This window comes from Leucoraja erinacea, chromosome 8 (genome assembly GCF_028641065.1).
Source record: "Leucoraja erinacea ecotype New England chromosome 8, Leri_hhj_1, whole genome shotgun sequence".
Classification (NCBI taxonomy): Eukaryota; Metazoa; Chordata; class Chondrichthyes; order Rajiformes; family Rajidae; genus Leucoraja; species Leucoraja erinaceus.
In genome coordinates this window covers 42,684,664-42,702,491 of record NC_073384.1, presented here as the reverse complement: position 1 = coordinate 42,702,491, position 17,828 = coordinate 42,684,664, and the positions used below count along the sequence as shown (strand labels likewise).

At 45.8% G+C, this 17,828-nt stretch overlaps 1 protein-coding gene across 1 annotated transcript in view; it reads right to left on the bottom strand.

Annotated features, from left to right (window-relative positions):
- LOC129699874 (ALK tyrosine kinase receptor-like) overlaps positions 1-17,828 on the bottom strand; it is a 265,553-nt gene that overhangs the window by 126,413 nt on the left and 121,312 nt on the right. The window lies entirely within an intron of this gene.

Here is a 17,828-nt window from a genome sequence, read left to right as displayed (position 1 = left end):
GTGCTGTTCCTCCAATTTCCGGTGCTGCTCGCTGTGGCCATGGAGGAGACCCAGGACAGAGAGGTCGGAGACGAAGTGGGAGGGGGAGTTGAAGTGCTGAGCCACCGGGAGGTCAGCTTGGTTATTGCGGACCGATCGGAGGTGTTCGGCGAAACGACCGCCCAACCTCCGCTTGGTCTCACCGATATAGATCTGCTGACATCTAGAGCAGCAATAGATGAGGTTGGAAGAGATGCAGGTAAACCTCTGTTGCACCTGGAACGATTGCTTGGGGTCCCTGAACGGAGTCGAGGGGGGGTAAAGGGACAAGTGTTGCATCTCTTGCGGTTGCAAGGGAAAGTGCCCGGGGAGGGGGTGGACCGAGAGGGAAGGGAAGAATTGACAAGGGAGTTATGGAGGGAGCGGTCTTTGCGGAAGGCAGATATGGGGGAGATGGGAAGATGTGGCGAGTGGTGGGGTCACGTTGGAGGTGGCGAAACTGACGGAGGATTACTTTTTGTATGTGACGGCTGGTGGGGGTGTGAAAGGTGAGGACTAGGGGGACTCGGCCCTTGTTGCGAGTGCGGGGAAGAGTTTGCGGGGTATAAGAGACCCTGGTGCGAGCCTCATTTATGGTGGAGGAGGGGAACCCCGTTCCCTGAATAGTGAGGACATTTCAGATGTCCTGATGTGGAACGCCTCATCCGTGGAGCAGATGCGGCGTAGACGGAGGAATTGGGAGTAGGGGATGGAGTCCTTACAGGAAGCAGGGTGGGAAGAAGTGTAGTCCAGATTGGGAGTCAATAGTGTATGTCGGTCAGAAGTCTATCACCTGCAATGGAGATAGTGAGGTCAAGGAATGGTAGGGAAGTGTCGGAAATGGTCCAGGTGTATTTGAGTGCCGGATGGAAGTTAGTGGTGAAGTAGATGAAGTCAGTCAGTTGTGTGCGGGTGCAGGAGGTGGCACCAAAGCAGTCGTCGATGTAGCGGAGGTAGAGGTCGGGGATGGGGCCCTGGTATGTATTGAACAAGGATTGCTCGACGTAACCTACAAATAGGCAGGCATAGCTGGGGCCCATGCATGTGCCCATAGCTACGCCTTGTATTTGGAGGAAATGGGAGGAGTCGAACGTGAAGTTATTGAGGGTAAGGACCAGCTCCGCTAGGCGGAGGAGAGTGTCAGTGGCTGGGTATAGGTTGCTTCTCTGGTCGAGGAAGAACCGGAGGGCTATGAGACCATCGTGGTGGGGGATGGAGGTGTAGAGTGATTGGACGTCTCCATAGATGCTGCTGCACCCGCTGAGTTTCTCCAGCTTTTTTGTGTAACCTTCGATTCTCCAGCATCTGCAGTTCCCTCTTAAACACAGCGATCACCCGCACACTAGTTCTATCCTACACAATAGGAGCAATTTACAGAGGTCAATTAACCAGCAAAACTGAATGTCTTTGGTGTGTGGGAGGAAACCGGAGCACCAGGAGAAATCCCCCACAGACACAGGGAGAACGTGCAAACTCCATACAGACAGTACCTGTAGTAAGGATCAAACCCGTGTTTCGGGCGATGTGTAACAGCAACTCTACTGCTGTGCCACAAAGGATGTGGTAGATTTGCGATTGAAAAATATGGAAGGTGATTTCCATTTGCTTTCTTGAAAGTTGTTCACTTTTAACCCAATGCAGGTTTTGTTTTCCAGATTTTTTGCCTTAAGGCCGGTTGCATTACAATGTTGGGTCTCTGTTGAATGGAAGTAAGCAGGCAGAGAAGGTCAAACCACAGTGGTGTGAGGGTTATCAGTTATTGCGTGGTGATTGTGCCTCGGCAGGGCTAGTCATCTCTTAGCACGTGTGGTGCGATTCCAATTAAATAGGTTTTGGAGGTAGGTTCAGAAGTTCATAAATTCACAAGTCATAGGAGCAGAATTTGGCCATTCGGCCCATCGAGTCTACTCCGCCATTCAATCATGGCTGTTCTATCTTTCCCTCTCAATACCATTCTCCGGCCTTCTCCCTGTCAATCTCTGCCTTAAAAATACCCAATGACTTGGCCTCCACAGCAGTCTGTGGCAATGAATTCCACAGATTTTCCACCCTCTGACTGACAAAATCCTCATCTACTTTCTAAAAGTACGTCCTTTCATTCTGTGATTCTCTCTAGTTCTAGACTCTCCCACTGGTGGAAATATCCACTCCATCCAGGCCTTTCAATATTTGGCAAGTTTCAATGAGGTCACCCCTCATGTTTCTAAACTGTACAGAATACACATGTGTTCTGTAAAGGCACAGATTAACTAGTTATTCCTGTCTTCTTTATCCAATTGCATCCTTGAAATCATGTAAACTAGGATCACAGTTGGGAAAATTAAGGCAAGCTTCATCCTTACAAAGGTTGCAATAAGTTACCGTACTGAGGCAATTGGTTGCCTGGCACTTCTGTCTCTGTTGTGATTAGATTTTAGACTTCATTCTTTAGAGATACGGCCCAGAAACAGGCCCCTTGGACCACCAAATCCACACCGAGTGTATACCGACACTCTCCTACACTCTTGGGCCAATTTACAATTTTTACTGAAGCCAATCAACCTACAAACCATCTAATGTGGGTGAAAACCGGAGCACCCAGGAAAAATCCACCTGGTCACGGGGAGAACGTACAAACTCCTTACACACAACACCGCTAGTAGTCAGGATCGAACCCGGGTCTGTGACGCTGAAAGACAGCAAATCTACCGCTGTAACACTGAACAGCCTCTTGGAGGAAGATGATTTAAATGTTTAACATTCAGGCTTTGCTCCCATCCCCCCCCCCCGCCCCCGACTGAATGGTAGTTCTTTTGAGATGGTTGGGTTGGGTTGTGGGCTAGGTTAAACATCCCCCACCATGTTTGGATATGTATGTCATTAGATATTGAACTCTCTATGTTTTCTTTCTTTCCCTAAGTACATCCAGTCTACATCACAAGTTCTCAAACGTATTTACAAAACTCCTTGACCTATTTTTTGTCATTCCTCCTAAATTCTACCTTCCTTGAGATTATTTTTCTCATGTCTTGGTGCTTTATAACTGCAAGTTAATGTCAATAACCAACTTCATTTTCCATTCATGAAGTTAAACATAAAAATAAGCACTTGCAGGATAAGTGCTCAATTACCATCACAGTTTCACCATTCACGTTTGCTAAATTCTACCAGTTTCTGTCAAAGAAGAATGCAAATACACCCACCATCTTCAACGTAATCCCATTGCCATCACACCTTCCCTTCCCCCCCTTACCGCCTTCTGCAGAGACCATTCCCTCCGCAACTCCTTGGTTCACTCGTCCTATCCTACCCCAACTACCCCCTCCCCAGGTACTATCTCCTGCAACTGCAGGAGATGTCACACCTGTCCCTATATCTCCTCTCTCAGTCCTTGCACGTGAGAAAGAGGTTCACGTTCACCTCCTTTAACCTCATCTACTGTACAACGTGTACCCGATGTGGCCTCCTGTGCATCGACGAGACCAAGCAACTGTTTCATCGAACACTTGAACTCGGTCTGTCAAAGCCAACTGGATCTCCCAGTTGCTAACCATTTTAACTCCAATTTCCATACTGATCTTTCTGACCTGGGCCTTTTCCATTGCCCAAGTGAAGCAACATGCAAACTGGAGGAACAGCAACTAATATACAACTGCACCCCCCCGCCCCGTCTCTTTTTTTCCACCCTTCCGCCCTCTTCCCGGTTCCCCATCTGGATGCATACCCTTTTCTTCCCTCCTCTGCCACCTATATTCCTTCCTCTGGCTTGACAATTTGCATTCTTCGATCCTTATCCCACACTTTTTGTTTTTTCATCTATGGCCTTTGTCCCACCATTTATCAAAACCCCCCCCCCCCCTCCCCCCCCAGTATCCACATCACTTAGAGTCATAGAGAGTGATACAATGGGGAAACAGGCCTTTCAGCCCAACGTGCCCACGCTGGCAAAACTTGTTCCATCTACACTAGTCCCATCTGCCTGATCTTAGTCCATATCCCTCTAAACCTGCCCTATCCATGTACCTGTCCCAATGTTTCATGAACATTGCAAAAGTACGAACGCATACCTGGCCTTGTCCTGCCCCTCCTCTCTTCCAGCTTTCTTCACCCCCACCCCCACTATAATCAACCTGAAGAAGGGTCCCGACCTGAAACCTCACCCATCCATGTTCTCCAGAGATGCTGCCTGACCTGCTGAGTTACTCCCGCACTTTGTGTCTTTTTTTTATTTTAATTTATTTTTATTGGAAGCAATTGTACAAAAAAAAAGACTTGACAGTTCTACAACTCTAGCACAGCTTCAATTTTTAACATTTTACAAACAGAATATTAAATTGAAAAGAGAAGAGAAGAAAAAGGAAAGAGAAAAGTGAAAAGAAGGAGAAAGAAGAGGAGATATGTCCATCGACCCACCCATGCGCCCGCTCACCCAGCCTTACAATCAGTTTTGAGTTTGTGTTCAACCATTGTATTGCTCAAGAAATGTAATAAAAGGAGACCATATTTTTAATTTTTTTAAGGTGCTCAGCATTCCCCTCCAGTTAGGGATCTATACAAAGGTATGAATAAGTAGCTGAGTATTGGTTTTAACTGACATACGTCGTGTTGTGGTTAACTTTCAGTCGATACTGTTTTGACATATTACCAAATCGCGAGTATGTAACAGCTTGTAACTTATAAACGCTATGGGCAAGTACTTATCCCCTGTCGGCTCCGGCAATGTCCTGGGTAAACCGTAATGCTTTGTTCGGATCGGTCTTTTTTTGAACAGGGAATGTAACTCTTGTACATGTAGAAGTTCTAGCTTTAGTTTTATACCTGACTGTTCAGAAATAAATCAGATGTGGTAGATTGCAGTCTGAAATTCATTTTCTCCAATACTAATGTTATATCAAAAAATAAGTGCAACGGTATTAACATTTTTGCTCCATGTCGTCTCAATCCAATCCAATATGCTGCTGGAAGTTCAGAGAAGTCTAGTAAGGGCTTAGGAGGGAGAGATAGATCAGCCATGATTGAATGGCGGAGTAGACTTGATGGGGGCCAAATGGCCTATCTCTGCTCCTATCACATTATCTTATGAAATGGTTATCATCACTGAAATTCTTTATTCTGAACCTGCCTTCACTCGTGCCAGAGAGTATTCTGGAAGGTAATATTAATAGGCAAGAGATTACAACATAAATGGAGAATAATTGGTTGCCAATTGTATTCTTTGCAATTGTTATTTAAGAACACAAAAACTCTTGTTAAATCATCATATAAAGTCAATTGAACATGTTCATGGTTGAAGGGTGGAAATTCATTTTCTATCTTCTCAAAATTAGCAACTGAGAACCAGCTGGGAAATGTACATTACAGTTAAGATGCACCGGATATAATTGCCTGGGTAAGATTATTAGTTAACATCGTTCAGGACAAAAAAAATGGGAAAAACATTGCAAGTTGCAACATCATCTAAAATTCCAATTAAACGAGGGAAATGCTTCATTTCCTCCACAGAAACTACGCAAACACATTTTTCTTTCCCAGATGCTTTGAGCAAACATCATCAAGATCAGGCAGTGTAGGAATAAACTGCAGATGCTGGTTTACACTGAAGATAGATTTAAAAAGCTGGAGTAACTCAGCGGGACAGACAGCATTTCTGGAGACAACGAATAGGTGACATTTCGGGTCAAGAACCTTCTTCAGACTGAGAGTCAAGGGAGAGGGAAACAAGAGATATAGAAGGTACACAGAACAAATGAATGAAAGATATGCGAAAAGCATATCTGTGGGGTGGCTGTGGGGTAGGTCAAAACGAGTTATACAAACTGACACTCAACAGGACGATAGTCCGATGACTCAGGTGGGGGAGGTATGGAGAGAGAGAGAGAGGATGCAAGAGTTACTTGAGGTTACAGAAATCAATATTCATGCCGCTGGGTTGTTAGCTGTCCGTGCAAAATATGAGGTGATGTTCGTCCAATTTTTATGTTTGGCCTCACTCTGACAATGGAGGAGGCCCAGGACAGAAAGGTTAGTGTGGGAATCAGTATCAGAAGGGGAGTTAAAGTGTTTGGCAACCAGGTGATTGCATAAGGCCAAGGCAGACTGATCCATGGTGTTCAGCAAAACGATCGCCAGGTCTGCGCTTGGTCTCACCTATATATAGCAGTCCACATCTGGACTATTGGGCCTCTGATGATTATTCCATAATTTCATAAGATCATAAGTGATAGGAGCAGAATTAAGGCATTCGGCTCATCAAGTCTATTCTGCCATTCAATCATGGCTGATCTTTCTCTTCCTCCTAACCCCATTCTCCTGCCTTCTCCCCATAACGTCTGACACCCATACCACAGATTCACCACCCACTGACAAAATAAGTTCCTCCTCATCTCCTTCCTAAAATAATGTCCTTTAATTCTGAGGCTATGACCTCCAGTCCTAGACTCTCCCACTAGTGCAACCAACCTCTCCACATCCACTCTATCCAAGCCTTTCATTATACTGTACGTTTCAATGAGGTCCTCCCTCATTCTTCTCAACTCAAACGAGTACAGGCCCAGTGCTGTCAAACGCTCACCATTTGGTAAGGTGGCTGATCATATAGCTTAGGGTCATTTTTCTGCATTGGTCTCTGCGCCGGAGCTCCCTGTGGTCTCCGCACTGGACCTCTCGATGTGTTCCCTGCATCGGAGCTCCCCTGTCGTGTCTGCGTCAGACGCCCACGTAGTCTCCGTGTTGGAGCTCTTCTATGGTCTCCGTGTTGGAGCTCCCACGTGGCCTCTGGTCAGAACTCCCCTGTGATTTGCAGATTAATTGCCTTCTGTAAATTGTCCCTAGTGTGTAAGATAGAACTAGTGTACGGGTGATCGTTGGTCAGCGTGCACTCGGTGGGCTAAAGGGCCTGTTTCCATGTTGTATTTCTAAAGTAAACCAAACTGGAATAACACAGAACATCTCCTTGCTGAACCTGATAAGCATAAAACTATCTAAGTTAAACAAATCTCTTCTGCCTAAATATGATTCATGTCCCTCCATTCCCTGCATATCCATGTGCCTATCGCAAAACCTCTTAAACACCAGTCGTATCTTCTTCCACCTCTATCCATGGCAGCGTGCTTCAGGCATCCACTACACTGTGTGAAAATTATGCCTTGCATATCTCCTTTAAACTTTGCCCCTCTCAGCTTAAAGTTATGGTCTCGTCTTTGACGTTTCCACCCTGAGAAATAGCACCTTATAGCTATGCAATCTAGTTTTGGACATTTCCACCCTGGGGAAAAGGCTCTGACTATCTACCCTGTCTATGTCTCATAATTTTTATATGCTTCCATTAACCTCCGATGCTCCAGAGAAAACAATAAGAAGTTTTTCCAACCACCTTATAGTTAATACCGTCCAATCTAGGCAACATGCTGGTAAACCCCTTCTGCATTTTCTCTGCTGAGCCTCCACATACTTCCTGTAAAGTTGGCCCAAACTAAAGACCAATAAAACTCCATAAATCTCTGTTGATTCTATCCAATCCAATCATTATTTACCCGCAAAAATCAAAGTGCTGAAGGGCTCAGCGGGTCAGGCAGCATCTCTGGAGGGAAACGGCCAGACTACATTTCGGATCGGGACAACTTCTATAGACTGAATGGAGTAGGGTGGAGAAAACTGTTAAAGAGAGGTGGGGGTGGGACAAAGCCTGGCAAGTGATAGGTGGAAACAGGCAGAGGAGAAGGGGGGTGATCAGCAGGTGGGTGGAGTAAGTGACAAAGGCTAGAGGTAAAAATGAGCCAAAAGGCTATCAGATATGGAGAGATGAGGAATGAAATGTAAACCTTCCAATGCACTCAATGCATCTCAAAGGTACAATAATAACACAGAGGAGGATTTCATCTTCCATCTGTGCATGCAGCAGCCTTCAAGACTCCAAGATCACATTCAGCAATTCCAAGTGATTAGCTTCTTCGGTTGATATCAGAATCACAGTAATAGTGCTGCTGTAATGTTATCCAGCTGTAATATTAAACCAGTTTTTCTAGCTCTGTTGCTTGATTGCTCAATCTGCTGGACATTTTCCTGCAGCATGCAGCTTTTACATGTTCCTTTCTTTGTTTCCTCTATCTCCAACAGCCTTCATTAAACAATCGAACAGATGGGTGTTATCCAAATGGACACAAAGTGCTAGAATAACTCAGCAGGTCAGGCAGCATCTCTGGAGGGAAACAGATAGACTATGTTTTTGGTCTGGACCCTTATTCCCGATCCGAGCATTAATAGGTAGCAGAGAACTTAGGAGAACGTGGATAGGTGACGTGTCATAAGTTCATGTTGTAAGAGCAGAATTAGGCCATTCAGCCTTTCAAGTCTACTCCGTCATTCCATCATGACTGATCTACCTCTCCCTCTCAGCCCCATTCTCCTGTCTTCTCCCCATAACCCTCGACATCCTTACTAATCAAGAATTTGTCAAACAGCACCTTAAAAATACCAAATGACGTGCTCCACGGCCATCTGTGGCAATGAATTCCACAGTTTCACCACAATTCCACAATTTTAGGTCAAGACTATTTCTTCAGAATCCAGAAATGCTGCCTGTCCTGCTGAGTTATTCAAACACCTTGTGTCCTTTTGTGTATTAACCAGCATCTGCAGTTCTTTGTTTCGTCAAATGGGTATTGCAGAATTCCTGACCCCACACTATCAGAGATATTCATTTTGTTGTCAGAATTTCTCCACCCTTTCTGCAATTAAAAACTAACTTGTTTTTCCTTATTCCTGATGCTGATGAAAGGCCTCTGCTCTGAAATGCTAATTCTGCTCCTCTTTCCACAGAGGCAGCACAGCGATGCAGCTAGTAGAGCCACTTCTCACGGCCCCAAAGACATGAGTTTGATCCTGATGACAGATGCTGTCTGTGTGGAGTTTGCACATTCTCCCTGTCCCTTGCAGGTTTCCTCCGGGTGCTCCAGATTCTTCCCACATCCAAAGTCGTGTGGGTTTGGAGGTTAAGATCATAAAACTATATAACCATATAACAATTACAGCACGGAAACAGGCCATCTCGACCCTTCTAGTCCATGCCGAACACATAATCTCCCCTAGTTCCATATACCTGCGCTCAGACCATAACCCTCCATTCCCTTCCCATCCATATAACTATCCAATTTATTTTTAAATGATAAAAACGAACCTGCCTCCACCACCTTCACTGGAAGCTCATTCCACACAGCTACCACTCTCTGAGTAAAGAAGTTCCCCCTCATGTTACCCCTAAACTTCAGTTCCTTAATTCTCATGTCATGTCCCCTTGTTTGAATCTTCCCTACTCTCAGTGGGAAAAGCTTTTCCACCTCAACTCTGTCTATCCCTCTCATCATTTTAAAAACCTCTATCAAGTCCCCCCTTAACCTTCTGCGCTCCAAAGAATAAAGCCCTAACTTGTTCAACCTTTCTCTGTAACTTAGTTGCTGAAACCCAGGCAACATTCTAGTAAATCTCCTCTGTACTCTCTCTATTTTGTTGACATCCTTCCTATAATTAGGCTACCAAAATTGTACACCATACTACAGAATTGGCCTCACCAATGCCTTGTACAATTTTAACATTACATCCCAACTTCTATACTCAATGCTCTGATTTATAAAGGCCAGCACACCAAAAGCTTTCTTTACCACCCTATCTACATGAGATTCCACTTTCAGGGAATTGTGCACAGTTATTCCCAGATCCCTCTGTTCACCTACATTCTTCAATTCCCTACCATTTACCATGTACGTCCTATTTTGATTTGTCCTGCCAAGATGTAGCACCTCACACTTATCAGCATTAAACTCCATCTGCCATCTTTCAGCCCACTCTTCCAACTGGCATAAATCTCTCTGTAGACTTTGAAACTGTACTTCATTACCCACAACCCCACCTATCTTAGTATCATCTGCATACTTACTAATCCAATTTACCACACCATCATCCAGATCATTGATGTACATGACAAACAACAGTGGACCCAACAGATCCCTGTGGCACCCCACTCGTCACTGGCCTCCAACCTGACAAACAACCATCCACCATTACTCTCTGGCATCTCCCATTCAGCCACTGTTGAATCCATCTTGCTACTCCACCATTAATACCCAACCATTGCACCTTCTTAACCAACCTTCCATGAGGAACCTTGTCAAAGGCCTTACTGAAGTCCATATACACAACATCCACTGCTTTACCCTCATCAATTTCCCGAGTAACATCTTCAAAAAATTCAAGAAGGTTAGTTAAACATGACCTTCCAGGCACAAAGGCACAAAAAACACAGGAGCAGAATTAAGCCATTCTGTTCATCAAGTCTGCTCCACCATTTGATCATAGTTGAGCTATTTTTCCCTCTCAACCTACCAATTTACGCTTTAAAAACCTACCAATCTACGCTTTAGTTAAAACCCATCAATCTACGCTTATAAAACACCCAATGACTTGGCATCCTCATCCATCTGTGGCTATGATTTCCAAAATTCACCACCCTCTGACTCAAGAAATTGCTCCTCTGCTCCTTTCTAAAGGTACACCTTTTATTCTGAGGTTCAGCCTATTGGTCTGTGATTTGTGGAAACATCCTCTCCACATCCACTCTATCCAGGCCTTACACTATTCGGTAAATTTCCATGAGGTGTCCCCTCATCCTTCTGAACTCCAGCGCATAAAAAACCCAATGCCGTCAAATGATCATCATACATTAACCCAAATATTCCTGGGATCATTCTCGTAAATCTGCGATGGACCCTCTCCGGCAGCACATTCTTCCTCACATCCTTCCCTCTCAACTCCATTCTCCTGCCTTCTCCCCTGAATCTTTGACATCCTTACTAATTAAGAACTTACCAATCTCCTGTTTAAAATTACTGAATGACTTGACTCCACAACCGTCTGAGGCAATGAATTCCACAGATTCACCTCCTTCTGGCTGAAGAAATTCCTCCTCATCTTTTTTCTAAAGATACATCCTTTTGTTCTGAAGCAGTGTCCTGTGGTCCTAGAATGCTTTAATTGGGCTTTGTAAATGTGTAGGGAGTGGATGAGAAAGTGGGATAACATCAAACTAGTGTCTACGGGTGATCGATGGTCGGCATGGACACGAAGGTCCTGATTCCGTGCTGTATTTTTCAATCAATTCAATTAACTCTGCTGAATGCCCTCAGCATTTTCTATTTGTCGATCATAGATGTACGTATGTCTTATGATAGCTCACAGATCATCCCCGTTTTTAAACATGAAAAAAATGACCAATACGTAATTGCTAACATGCCATTAAAGTCGTGTCCATCTTTGTTTTCGGCTCTTGTCCTCTTGAATAACATCCAGCAACAGTGGAAATATCATTTCACTCTGCAGTGCCAGAACATTTTGATTTAAGAGTAACAGGCGTTGAGAACAGATGAATGGTGTCAGAGGGCCATCACAGCCAAGGACAGACAGCAGGATCCCTGCACTAAACATGCAAATACATTATCCAATTTCCTGCTTTTCAAAGCAATCAAAATCCTGAAGGAAGCACTTGTTGTCCGTGACGGGGAGCTAAATCAGTTTGTTTGCACTATCAACATGACTGCGTTACATTCACTGAGAGATGGCTGCAGTATCCTCAGCCCAATAGATAGAAATTTACTGGCACCATAACAACATGTTATACATATATGTATCAAATGGATTGATGTCAGCTCAAAATATGTATATGTGGCAGTGTTATTCAGATCTTGTATGAATTCTTTACCGCAGAAAGCTGTGGAGGCAAAGTCAGTGGATATTTTTAATGTCAGAAGTTATGGGAAGGACGCAGGAGAATGGGGTTAGGATGGAGACATAGATCAGCCACGATTGAATGGTGGAGTAGACTTGATGAGCCGAATGGCCTAATTCTACTCCTATCACTTAAGACCTTATGTACCGTATAGGTTATAAAAGGCAATGTGACATGTTTTGCAGAGAGAAAATAAATGCTGCCTGCTGAATGGATATTTTTTTATATTGCACAAAGCAGCCACTTGCTTGCAGCAAGGAAAAGATTTTGCGTGAATTGTGAATCATAACAATTTGTGGTCTAATTGTACTGCACCCCCATTAGCCAAGGGAAATTGCTGTCTCACCCTTTAACCTTGGTGATTTTTATGGAGTCGCTGCATTTGCACATTAAGTGTCCATTAAGCTTGCCACGAAGATAAAGTTTAGTGATAAAATGGATTAATTATGCGACATGACAATCGTTAATGCCATTAGCCCAGAAAGTGAACAATAATGAGTGTGGAATTTTGTTCCTTCAGGTTGCAAACTGTTCAGAAGATTTTTAATTGAATATTTCTTGCATCTTAATTATACCTTTCTTTTTGTTCTGAAATCTGAGCTTTTTTTCCCCCCTCTTTCTTTCTGTACATTGTTGCACAATGTTCAATTTCATTGACAACAGTCTGCATGTAGCATGATCCAGGAGTGGGCTGGGAACATTTATGTCACAGTGGCCATGTCCAACATGAGAGAGTCTAATCATTAGGGTCTAACACATGGAATTGCATTACTGAGTCTTCCAATAATAACAACTCTGAAGAAAAGGAATAGGTAATATTTCAGGTTGGAACTGAGGAAGCATTCTGACCCAAAATTCCACCTATTCCTTTTTGAGTCTGAAGAAGGGGCCCCGACTCAAAACGTCACGTAATCCTTTTCCCCCGAGATGCTCTCTGACTCGCTCAGTTACTCCAGCACGTTGTGTCTATGTTGACCATTGGTCAGGAGGAACAGAACTAGATCATTCATTCTGGTTGTTGATGAGCAAGTTGTTTAAGAGAAGAGGAATTAACATATTCAGTGAACAGAGAAGAAATAACTCATGTGATACAATTAAATGAATCACCTCTACAAAAAAAGATCTTTCAGAGCCGGGGTAAATTACATCCTTGAGATTAGAGTGGATCAAGAGTCGAGATTGTTTTACTGTCATATGCCCCGAGATGGAACAATGAAATTCTTACTGGTAGCGTTTTTCTTTTTGCGCAAAAATGCTACAATTTTTCGCCACCTTACTCACCATTCTCCTGTGCTGCAACAAGTTTTGTTCCGATCGATGGTATATTTGAAAAGTTAATAAGGTTTAAAAAAAAAGTTAAACCGCGCATGCGCAGAATGGTCTCTCCTGTCAGTCAACGCCATGGCCGGGACGGCAACACCCCTTCTTGTACCGCGGCCTCTCCCGCCTCACTCACAAACCTCTCTCTCCCCTCTTCACAGTAACTTGTTTTCCGTCTCCCCCACCATTGGCGGCGGCTACGGGGGGGGGGGGGGGGGGGGGGGGGGGGGGGGGGGGGGGGGTCAGTGGAGGCCCTGGTCCCATATCTCACCCCTCTACCCCGCCTGCCCTCTGCGGCAATGGCGGTCCCATCTACCCATCACCCCGGGTGTATGACTGCGACCATCTCCTCCGCCCCCACTGCAGTAACTCACCCTCACGGCCCTCTCAGAGATCTTCTCCACCAGCTCGTTGAAACTCGTGGTGCTCATCGTGCCGAACACCGATTCCATCACCCCCCCACCCCTCCCAAGTGGTCAATGTTAGACTTTTAATTATATGGAAGGCAAGGCAACTTTAATTAGGCAAGGCAACTTTAATTAGGCAACACAGCTTTAGCATTTCCAAACCAAAAGCAACACAGCTTTAGCATTTCCAAACCAAAAGCAACACAGCTTTAGCATTTCCAAACCAAAGGCAACACAGCTTTAGCATTTCCAAACCAAAGGCAACACAGCTTTAGCATTTCCAAACCAAAGGCAACATAGCTTTAGCATTTCCAAATTACATTTTCAAACCACATTAAGGGCACTGACAGGTCAGTAAAACCACTCACAGTTTAGTAAACATGTGTTCAGTGTTATTCACAGCTCAGACTGAGAGACGTGGCCCGCTCGCTCCCCCATCTTGCAGAGACTGACTGAGGCACTCAACAGTTCGGGGTTTTATACTCCCTCCGGAAGGGGCATGGCCTACAGGTGAGAGAATCTCAACAATTTTTAAATATTAATAACTTTTATTTTTCATCGACGGGAAAAATCCTCTTGTCCTGCGCAACGGAGGGGGACTCTGAGTAAGTGGCCAAAAATCACAGCAGTAAGTGGCAGCGTTTTTTTTCTAAAATCAATATACAGAGCAACAGGACGTGGTCAAGATCAGACTTTTAGTAATTTGGATGTATATATGTACACACACATATGTATATATATATACACTAGACCAAGTCCCCCAAGGCCAGGGGGGGGGGGGGGGGGGGGGGGGGGGGGGGGGGGGGGGGGGGGGGGGGGGTGGGGGTGGAGAGGCGGGCGGCATCACACGGGAGGGCTGGTCCCTGAATGCAATATTCCACCACTCACCCATAGCTCCTAACTATGCAGACGCGGCCCTGTTATGACAAAAAAGATGGAAGCATTACAGTGCAGGCTAAGTGCATACCCATTGGGTCTGCTCCCCCAACGTAAGATTCCATCACTCATTTGTTCCCCCAACGGAAGTCATTCCCCTAATGGAATATTGCACCACTCACGCATAGGTCCCATCTGCGCAGGTGCGGCTCATTCCTCCTCATCCCCCAGCACTCCTTCCTCTTCACCCTCCCTCTTCAATCCCTAGAGAGGGAGAGGTGGTAGAGAGGGAGGGGTGGTAGAGAGGGAGGGGTGGTAGAGAGGGAGGGGGGGTAGAGAGATAGAGGGGGGGAGCGGGAGAGGGGGAGAGAGGGTTGGGGAAGGGGTAGAGAGGGAGAGGGAGTAGAGAGGGAGGGTAGCCGGAGGGGGGTAGAGGGAGAGGGAAAGAGAGGAAGGGAGAGAGGGAGGGAAAGAGAGGGAGAGGGGTAGAGAGAAAGGGGAGGGTGGTAGAGTTGGGGGGAGGGAGGGAGGGGGAGGGAGAGGGCGAGGGAGGGTGAGGGCAAGGGAGGGGGTAGAGAGGAAGGCGGTAGAGAGGAAGGGGGGTAAAGAGGGAGAGGGCGAGGTGAGGGAGAGGGAGGGAGGTAGAGAGGGAGGCGGGTAGAGAGGGTGGGAGTGAGTAGATAGGGAGGGGGCATCTCCCTCATCCTTCACCCTCCCCGCCTCCATCTCCCTCTACCATCCCACTCCCCACCCCCCTCCTCCTCATTTCCCTCATCATCCTCCCCTCACTCCCATTCCCTTCCCCAGAGCCTACCCAGGTAGGCAGCGCCAGGGCCTGGAACTTGGCCTGGTTCACGCGCACGACCCGGCCCTGACTTGGTTCAGGCAACGGCTTTTCATTCGGCCCCGGGCTCGGCTCTCACTCCAGCTTGAGCACCAGGCTCGGCTCTAGCCAGGGCCCGCGGCACCACCTTCGCCACCAGATGTCGGGTGTCGGCAGTCACGGCCCCAACCCAAGCCCCGGGCTCAGCTCTCACTCCAGCTTGAGCACCAGGCTCGGCTCTAGCCAGGGCCCGCGGCACCACCTTCGCCACCAGGTGTCGGGTGTCGGAGGTCACGGCCCCAACCCAAGCCCCGGGCTCAGCTCTCACTCCAGCCCCACCCTCCCCATCGTGCGCCGGCAGCAGCCGCCACGTGAGTGCGCTGGAGTGCCCCTCCCTCCCGGAGTGTCCCGTCCTGCCTTGCGAGTCGATTGTGACGTCACTCAGGATTTTTTTACCGAATTGGGCGAGTTTTATGGCTTTTTAAAAAACTTTCAACGATTAAAAAGTGCGGGAAATATAGGTGGGAATGCGACGGGAAGATGTTTATCTCCTCGACGGGAAATGCGAGTAGAATGTGTGAAAATGGGAAGGCTGTGCCTAGCGTTTGGAGGAAAATAGGAAATTGGCACATACACATACAGCCACAAACAAGACGAAGAGTTTTAGTAATAGTATAGAATATAGTGTATGTGTTTAGTATATATAACAAATATATATATATTTGTCATTTATTACGGATTTTACAGGGTACTATGTGTACATATCTGTCGTGCTGCTGCAAGTAAGAATTTCACTGTTCTGTTTCAGGATATATATATATAAATATCTGAGTCTGAAGAAGTGTGTCGACCCGAAACGTCACTCATTCCTTCTCTCCAGAGATGCTGCCTGTCCTGCTGAGTAACTACAGCTTTTAGAAACATAGAAACATAGAAAATAGGTGCAGGAGTAGGCCAGTCGGCCCTTCGAGCCTGCACTGCCATTCAATATGATCATGGCTGCTCATCCAATTCAGTATCCTGTATCTGCCTTCTCTCCACACCCCCTGATCCCTTTAGCCACAAGGGCCACATCTAACTCCCTCTTAAATATAGCCAATGAACTTTGTGTCTCTGTCTCTCTCTTTTTCCACATTTTGTTACATTACAGCTTATTCTAAAATGGGTTAAATTCATTATTTTTTCATCAATCCACACACTATCTATATACCCCATAATAAAAAAGCAAAAACAGGTGTTTAGAAATTTTTGCAGTAATTTAAAAAGAAATAACTGAAATATCACATTTACATAAGTATTCAGACCCTCTCAGTACTTTGTTGAGGCACCTTTGGCAACGATTACAGCCTCAAGTCTTCTTGGGTATGACGCTACAAGCTTGGCACACCTGTATTTGGGTAATTTCTTCCATTCTTCTCTGCAGATCCTCTCAAGCCCTGAAATGTTGGGTGGGGAGCGTCGATACACAGCTATTTTCAGGTTCCTCCAGAGATGTTCGATCGGGTTCAAGTCTGGGCTCTGGCTGGGCCACTCAAGGACATTCACAGACTTGTCACAAAGCCACTCCTGTGTTGGCTTGGCTGTGTGCTCAGGGTCATTGTCCTGTTGGAAGGTGAACCTCTGCCCCAGTCTGATGTCCAGATCACTCTGGAGCAGGTTTTCATCAAGGATCTCTCTGTACTTTGCTCCGTTCATCTTTCCCTCGATCCTGACTAGTCTCCCAGTCCTGCCGCTGAAAAACATCCCCACAGCATGATGCTGCCACCACCATGCTTCACCGTAGGTATGGTATTGACCAGGTGATGAGCGTGCCTGGTTTCTTCCAGATGTGATGCTTGGCATTCAGGCGAAAGAGTTCAATCTTGATTTCATCAGACCAGAGCACCAGAGAAAACAACCCTTTTGGCAAACTCCAAGCGGGCTGTCATGTGCCTTTTACTGAGGAGTGGGTTCTGTCTGGCCACTCTATCATAAAGACTTGATTGGTGGAGTGCTGTAGATATAGTTGTCCTTCCGGAAGGTTCTCCCATCTCCACAGAGGAATTCTGGAGCTCTGTCAGAGTGACCATCGGGTTCTTGGTCACCTCCCTGACCAAGGCCCTTCTCCCCGACTTCTCCCAGTTTGGCCGGGCGGCCAGCTCTATGAAGAGTCCTGGTGGTTCTAAAGTTCTTCCATTTAAGTATGACGGAGGCCACTGTGCTCTTCGGGACCTGCAATGCTGCAGAAATTGTTTTATACCCTTCCCCAGATCTGTGTCTCGACACAATCCTGTCTCGGAGGCCTACGGACAATTCTTTCGTCTTCATGGCTTGGTTTTTGCTCTGACATGTACTGTCAACTGTGGGACCTTATATAGACAGGTGTGTGCCTTTCCAAATCATATCCAATCAATTTAATTTACCACTGGTGGACTCCAATCAATTTGTGGAAACATCTCAAGGATAATCAATGGAAACTGGATGAACCTAAGCTCAATTTTGAGTGTCATAGCAAAGGATCTTAATACTTATGTAAATATGATATTTGTTATTTCTTTTTAATTACTTTGCAAACTTTTCTAAACACCTGTTTTCGCTTCTTCATTCTGGGGTATTGTGTGTAGATTGATGATTAAAAAAAAAAGAATTT